At 47.7% G+C, this 6,851-nt stretch overlaps 1 pseudogene; it reads right to left on the reverse strand.

Annotated features, from left to right (window-relative positions):
• Positions 1 to 4,785: 4,785 nt before the first annotated feature.
• LOC144095549 (uncharacterized) lies at positions 4,786 to 5,790 on the reverse strand (annotated as a pseudogene).
• Positions 5,791 to 6,851: the final 1,061 nt, after the last annotated feature.

Genomic DNA, 6,851 nt, shown 5'->3' on the forward strand with positions numbered 1-6,851 from the left:
ATTTTGCACTGCAATATTGTAGGAGAGAGTAAGTTTGGCAAGCGTATTGCCACCGCTGTGAGGGAGCTGCTGCTTCCTAAAGAAATTTCAACACCACAAGAATCCTGTAATGCTTTATCTAATTACGTTTTCTTCAGAAGCTTCAAGTCACACCTTCAGATTTTTAAATTGATAAGTAATTAGGTTATTAAACAGAGTACCAGCTTTCTTTGTAATATATACTTTTCCGGAAATGAAAATAAGTACCCCATACAATTTCTTAATATTCCTGATACAAATTACCAGAATGACACCAGGACAGAGCGCAGAAAAAAATTCTATTAATAAATTTCAAGAATGTTATCACAGCACGAGCATGTACCGTATCTATGATCTTCAAAGGAGGCTAAATTGATTTTCAAAAGCAGTGACTTTACTTTTCGGTAAAGTGAGAGTATACCTAATCACAGCTATTAGAGCAACGGCTATACGTTACGTAAACAGGATGCGGTGGTGCGGTACATAATACTGCGTTTAAACAAGTGTTTTAATTAGTTTTCTTCTTTTTCACGGTACACCTATGAGGTTCTCATTGGTGAACAAATTAGAAGTACACCTTGGAACAGAATGCGTATGTGTAGAAAGGCTATTTAAAAGCCAATGTGTATTTAAAGAACGCATAAGGTGTTTGCCTGAGGGTCTACAACCAGCACATATTCAGAGTTTTAAAGATACACTAGATTTTAAACGTTTTGCACTTGCACATTCAAAGATATACTGCATTTCCACAGGATAGATGTTGGTATAAAGTAATTACGTGTGCTCTGTTGACCGACAAGGTATGTTTTCGTATTTAGAGAACATTTGGAGTAGCAGAATGCATCTTCGGTGCTTTTAAAACTTATTTTAAGATGCTTTGTCAATGCTTCAGAAGGTACAGGTTGGAGCTTTCATAACATTTTTCTGTAATTTCTGGTATTTTTATACTGATTTGCTACAGAAATTGGAATACGGTGTTTTAAATTTAAATAAATTCCAGATTCGGGGCATAGTTTCTTATTCTTTATTTTTTCCTAATACTAATGATTGTTGGTGCTCTTTCAGTCGCCTATTTGGTTATCCATTCTGCAAATATAAAGGCGTGACTTACAGTTTCCAAGGAAAAAATATCTAATAGCATCACTGGAGACTTGTGGTACATTTAAAATTCTTTTAGGAACCAGTAACTTTTTCAACAGTGGAAATATGCTTGTCACACTTATTGTCATCTTTAGTTTTTGTGGGCATTATGTATTTATCACGGCTTGCACCTATCAAGGATCGCACCTAATTGAGAAGTTGGAAAATAGTGCTGCGCGTGGAAATGTAGCCATGCCCTGACAATGTTCATAATTTATGGCTTGCACTTATGATTCGCAGCTAATTGGGAAGTTGAAAATAGTGCTGCGCGTGGAAATGCAGCCATGCCAGGACGATTTTCAAAATTTACTTTTTCTTTCAAAACAGTCATGATCTCGCAAAACATTAGTGGCCTACTGTATGTATCATTGCTTGCTACAGACGAGACACAAGAGGCTCGGAGCAAAGGGAGCAGAAGAACCGCCCCTTTATTGAACAGTCATGTATATATACAATGAAGTGGGATAGTAGGGTGTCTTCCCTCACCAACATGCTACAAGCATGACTGATATCGCGTACGTCACACGTTCGTAGACATGAGTTCCGCGCTGCACCACAGACGATACATCCCACTTTATTTAGAAGGAAACAATAGATTTGATAGAAACAAAACATAGGTTACGATGCTTAGGAAACCTGCACAAAGTTTCTATCATATGCAAGTCTCTGTGGCGGCCTTCGTTCTCGGTTTGACCTTCTTGGTACAGGTCCTTGGTGCGGAGGTACGCCTGCAGGAGCGTTGAAGAAGGCAGGGATACTACTCGTTGTGGCCGGTGACCCTGCGGGATTGTTGCTACTGGAAGCAGAAGTAAAACCTTGAGGTGCTTCTTGGCTCAAGTCCTCATCGGGCTCATAAATGCTTCTCTGTCGAAAAGCCTCTTTTGTACGCAGAAGGTGCCGCCGGTTGCGCCGCAGGATTACTCCATCTTCGGTGACTATGTTGTAGGACGTGGGTATCTTGACGCTCGAACGACTTGACCTTTAGTGGCCCATGCCCCCTTTTTGATGCGAACCGTGTCTCAAGGGTGGAGCGGTGTTAGCTCTCTGGTGGAATGGTTGGTCTGGCGATGCTTCTGTACGCTGCTGATTGGAAACGGCCGGACGTCGGGCAACGTTGTTCGCAGTCTTCTGCCTTGAAGTACCTCGCCAGGTAATTGCCCGTTTTCCATTGGTGTAGATCTGTAGGCAAGAAGCCCAAGCCAAAAATCTTGATTCATTTCATTGCTTTTCTTTAAAATTCTCTTAACTACTTGAACGCCTCTTTGCGCTTAACCGTTGGACTGGGGGTACCTAGGACTGGAAGTGGTGTGTTTGAAGTCGTACGTTTGAGCAAATTTATCAAACGCGCGGCTGGCGAATTGTGGACCATTGTCCGAAGAAACTTCAACTGGTATGCCGTATCTGGCAAAAACTGGACTTGTGCTTCAACGAGTGTCTTTGCAGTAGTGTCTTTGAGTAGCTCTACCTCAGAAAAATTTAATATTGCGTCATAGACGCACAAGTATGACCGTCCTCCATACTCAAAAATATCGATGCTGACAGGATGCCAGGGCTTATCGGGTACCGGGCGCAACTTTAATGGCTCTTGTGGTTGTCTGTACGCGTACGTCTTGCATGTGCATGCCGAACATGCCTGCGCGAAAGCTTCTATGTCAGCATTGATTCCTGGCCAGAAGACGAGATTTGGTGCCTTTGCTTTACATTTATTGATGCCCAGGTGTCCTTGATGATTTCTTTCTAAGATTCTTTCATCATGTTAGCCGGGACCGCAAACTTTGCATCTTTTTAAGAGGACTCCCATTACGTGGGAGAGTTCCCCCTCAAACGACTTCCACTGGCCATTAAGTGGTTTTTCGCCTTATCCTCGATAATTTTCTTCAAGTCTTCATCCCGACTAGTTTCAGTAGCCAACCTCTTCCAGACCTTGGCCGTTAAGGAGTCGCTCCGCCGCAGCAACGTCAGAGTCCAACAGGGAAGGGAGCCACGGTGCACTGGGAGTGTGTACAAGCACCGGGCGGGAGGGAGGAGAGCTCGGTGCACTGCGAAAGCGTGTAAACACCTATCGGGGGCAGAGGAGCCTCGGAGCACTGGGAATGGTGCAAGCACCGGGCAGGGGGAATGAGCATAGGTCCACTCAGATCCATCGCCTCATGCTGGACGGTGCGAAGATCTAGAGAAGGATGCTCAGGTCAGTCTCCTCGAAGAAGGAGAGGAGGACCCGATGCGCCAGGTGCTGTCTGCGAGCCGGGAAGAGGAGGTCGTGCTCCGTGGTAGTCGGGATACCGAGTGCCCGGTATCCCGAGGAGTCGTCGCCTGGGGGCATCATGTGTCGGGCGCGGAAGCAGGAGGTGGCCGAGCGTCCCCGTGTGCCCGCAGGAGCGGCAGGCAGGAGAGAGGGTCCTGCCACAGGCGTACAACCTGGAGGGCGTCCTCGTGCACCAGATGCGGAGGCGCAGGAGGAGGGCTTGGTGCCGCCTGGGCAGCTGGTCCAAGAGCCGGCGGAAGGGCTTGTAGGCCGTAGTCCTCCAGTCGGGGTGAAGGGTCCGTACCATCTGCTCGAGGAGGGGGCGGGCAGTGTCATGTTTAGTCACTGCAAAGGATATCGTGGACCCATAGGTGTGTTCAGACCTGGCCAGGGCGTCGGCCAGGTCGTTGTCTTCAATGCCGGAGTGGCCCGGCACCCAATACAGGGAGATCTGGTGGCCCGCATCCTCCAGGGTCTGCAGGCGGGCCCTTAGCAGGGAGGTAGTGTCCACGTTGTCATGAAGCCTGGACAGCAGCTGGAGGGCTGGCCGGAAGTCGCAGAGGACTGCGACTGAACCAGGTGGGATGGTCGCAAACAGGTCCGCTGCCAGATTGAGTCCGGCTAGCTCAGTTGCAGTGGAACTGGCCGGGGAGGGCAACCTGCACATCCTTGTCACGTTCAGCTACGAAGCGACGAGTGCCGCTGCCCCCTGTCCTGTGGCTGGTAGCACCGAACCATCTGTGAAGAGAAGGCTGGCCCCCTTCATCTCATCCAGGAAGGGAGCAGCGGTCTGACTGAGGGCCGCAACTGGTGTGTGGCGCTTGGACGTGCCTTCGAAGTCCAGGGAGTTCTGCAGGGGAGCACGCGTAGGTGGGGGGGTGAGTGCAGGGTGGCTGGCGGGAGGGCCCTGCGACTATATGTAGGCAGAGGAGAGCATGCCCATTCTGGAGTGACTGCGTCCCGAGAGCGGTGCACGGCGGCGCAACGCGCCGGCGAAACCGAATGCTGGAGAAGTTAAGAGGGGTAGAGGAGGGAGAGAGTGAATCCACGTCCAGGGAAGAAGATGAAGAAGGAACGCCCAGCGAAACAGAGCGGTGAAAGACTGACTTTGAAATTCGAATGAGCGAGTTCCACTCGGCCAGCTGTAGCTATCGCGTCACCCCAGGTTGAACCAGAGCCAAACAGCCAATTTTTTTTAAGCCACATGAGCCTTGGCTCGTGTTTTAATGGTTGAAAATATGCCTGCTCTTTTTTCATACCTTTTCTCCCTTCAGCATTATCCCCCATCGTGACCCTTTCCTTTCTCCTTCTATCCCATTCCCCAGTGCAAAATCAATGAATAACTGTTGTCAAGGAGGAACCTCGCGGCGTAGGTGGGTCCCTCAGTTCAGGGCCCCAGTGGTCTTTGTAGTCTTGCGAGCACTGTCGACCAGCTTAAGCTGTTTGTTCTTCAGGCTTCGAGCAGGACAGCGCAGACTCCCACTGCTCCGGTGTTGGTGTGTTGCTTATTGGCACTGCCTGCGTTTTCTGAAACGCCCATGCAACGTGATAAAGCGTTGAGTTTTCCCCGCAGAACGGGCATTTGCTGTCATATTTTTAAGGATAGATTTTGCTTAGTAAACTGAGATGGGGGTATGTATTAGTCTGCAGTTGTCTCCATGCAACCGACTGCTCTCTATTAAGGTTGTCGTCGGGAGGGGAATAGGTATTCCTGATTGCTCGTTGGTGTTACAAAATGGCTCCATACCGTCTAGTTACTGCGTCCAGTTCCCCTTCAGTGTGCGCCTTCCGGCGGGCGTATGATCGAGCGTCGGCGTCCGCAAGTTTGTTCCCGTTGATAGCCTCATGGAATGGTTTCCACGTGATGAAGCATCTCATAAAGGTTATTGGTTCTCGCCTTGTGTATGCGGATGGCCGCAGTGGATATGCGTCCACTGCTGTACCTTGTGCACGCCTCTTACGAGTCTAATTATGTGTGCATGGGGCTCCTCGCTCTACTCGTGGTGGCGATTGAGATTTCTGCTTCCCTCAGACTCGAGGAGGTTGTTGGTTTTGATCAAAGCGCAGTTGATTTCCCTGAGCAGGTGATCGACTACGCTGGCTACCGAGGCGTATCGTTCTCTGTATGTGGTCGTGTCTACTTATAATACGTCTTTTTCCCATGCGAGGCTTCTTTCATGGGCTTACGATCTTGCCTTTCTTCTCGGCTTGTGTATATCTGGATGCGTGGTTCTTGGAATCGAGCTGCCCTCAATGATCCCGCTGATTTCATTCGGTACGCTCGCTGTGCGGTTGATTTCTCTCAAAGCATTCCTAATGCCCAGTAAACCCAGCGTGCTTATGCCCTTTCGGGACAGCCTGAGTACTCCGCGTTGCATAAACTTCATTTTGAAAAAACTCTGTTGGAGAAAATTTATGTTTGAGAATGGTTTTCTGTGCGAGAAGATGGGCCTCGATATGTTGTTTTACTGTGTTGTTTATGCCCAGTTTAAGTAATTACTCCGTCGAGCAGTTGACTGGCAGTCCGAGAGCGCGTTCTTATGCTTTCCTAAGAATTGCCTCTAATTGTTCCTTTTCTTGCTCGAGCGGTGTTTTGTAGGGCACGCTGTATAATATCCTACTGACCACAAGAACCGGTACTAACCTACGTGTGTCCTCCCCCTTCATGCCTCTTCTGTTGGGAATTCGTGCAGTTGTCCCTGTGATGTGTGCTGTGGTATTTGCTAGCAGTCTCTTGTGTGATCTATACGATGGTTACTCTGTATCCACATGCCAAGGATCTTAACTTTCGATACTTCGGGAATCTTGCAGAAAAAAGGTTAGTACTGCGCGAATTAGACACGACAGGAGACGAGGAACAAACACGACAACACAGGTGCAGACTTCCAACTGTTTATTCGAGACTGAAAGGCAAACGCTATATTAGGGATGAACTTTAGCGCATAACCATCATTGTCCTTCACACATGTCCTGATTTAAATCTAGACCACATTAATCAAATTGTTACGTTGCAGAAGGGCCGATAAACCCCGACCGAGTACTCTGTCAGCATGTCCTCAGACACTCCATGTCAAGAAAATGAAAAAAAAGAATAAAGTAAGCAACCTAACAATCAACCTGAGTAAAGAGGGTGAAGAATTCGCGAAATGAGAATGCAGGTGATGCAACAGACAAGAGTAAAACTATGAAAACGAGACAAATTCATGGTGTGACATATGAAAAAACCAGCATGAGAGCATGGAAACAGCAAAGAACACGTGTAAAGATGAAGATTAAATGCAGGTAAAAAAGTAGAATGAGATATAGAAAACAATCATGACATGGACTGCAACAAAGAACAATTGTAAAGGTGAGCATAAAACCTGATAAAATTACATTTTCGACCTTGGGGCACATACATCCCGAAACAAAATTAGGACAGATGAAACAATTATATGTGGCCTTCTAA

Source organism: Amblyomma americanum, chromosome 6 (genome assembly GCF_052857255.1).
Source record: "Amblyomma americanum isolate KBUSLIRL-KWMA chromosome 6, ASM5285725v1, whole genome shotgun sequence".
Lineage (NCBI taxonomy): Eukaryota > Metazoa > Arthropoda > Arachnida > Ixodida > Ixodidae > Amblyomma > Amblyomma americanum.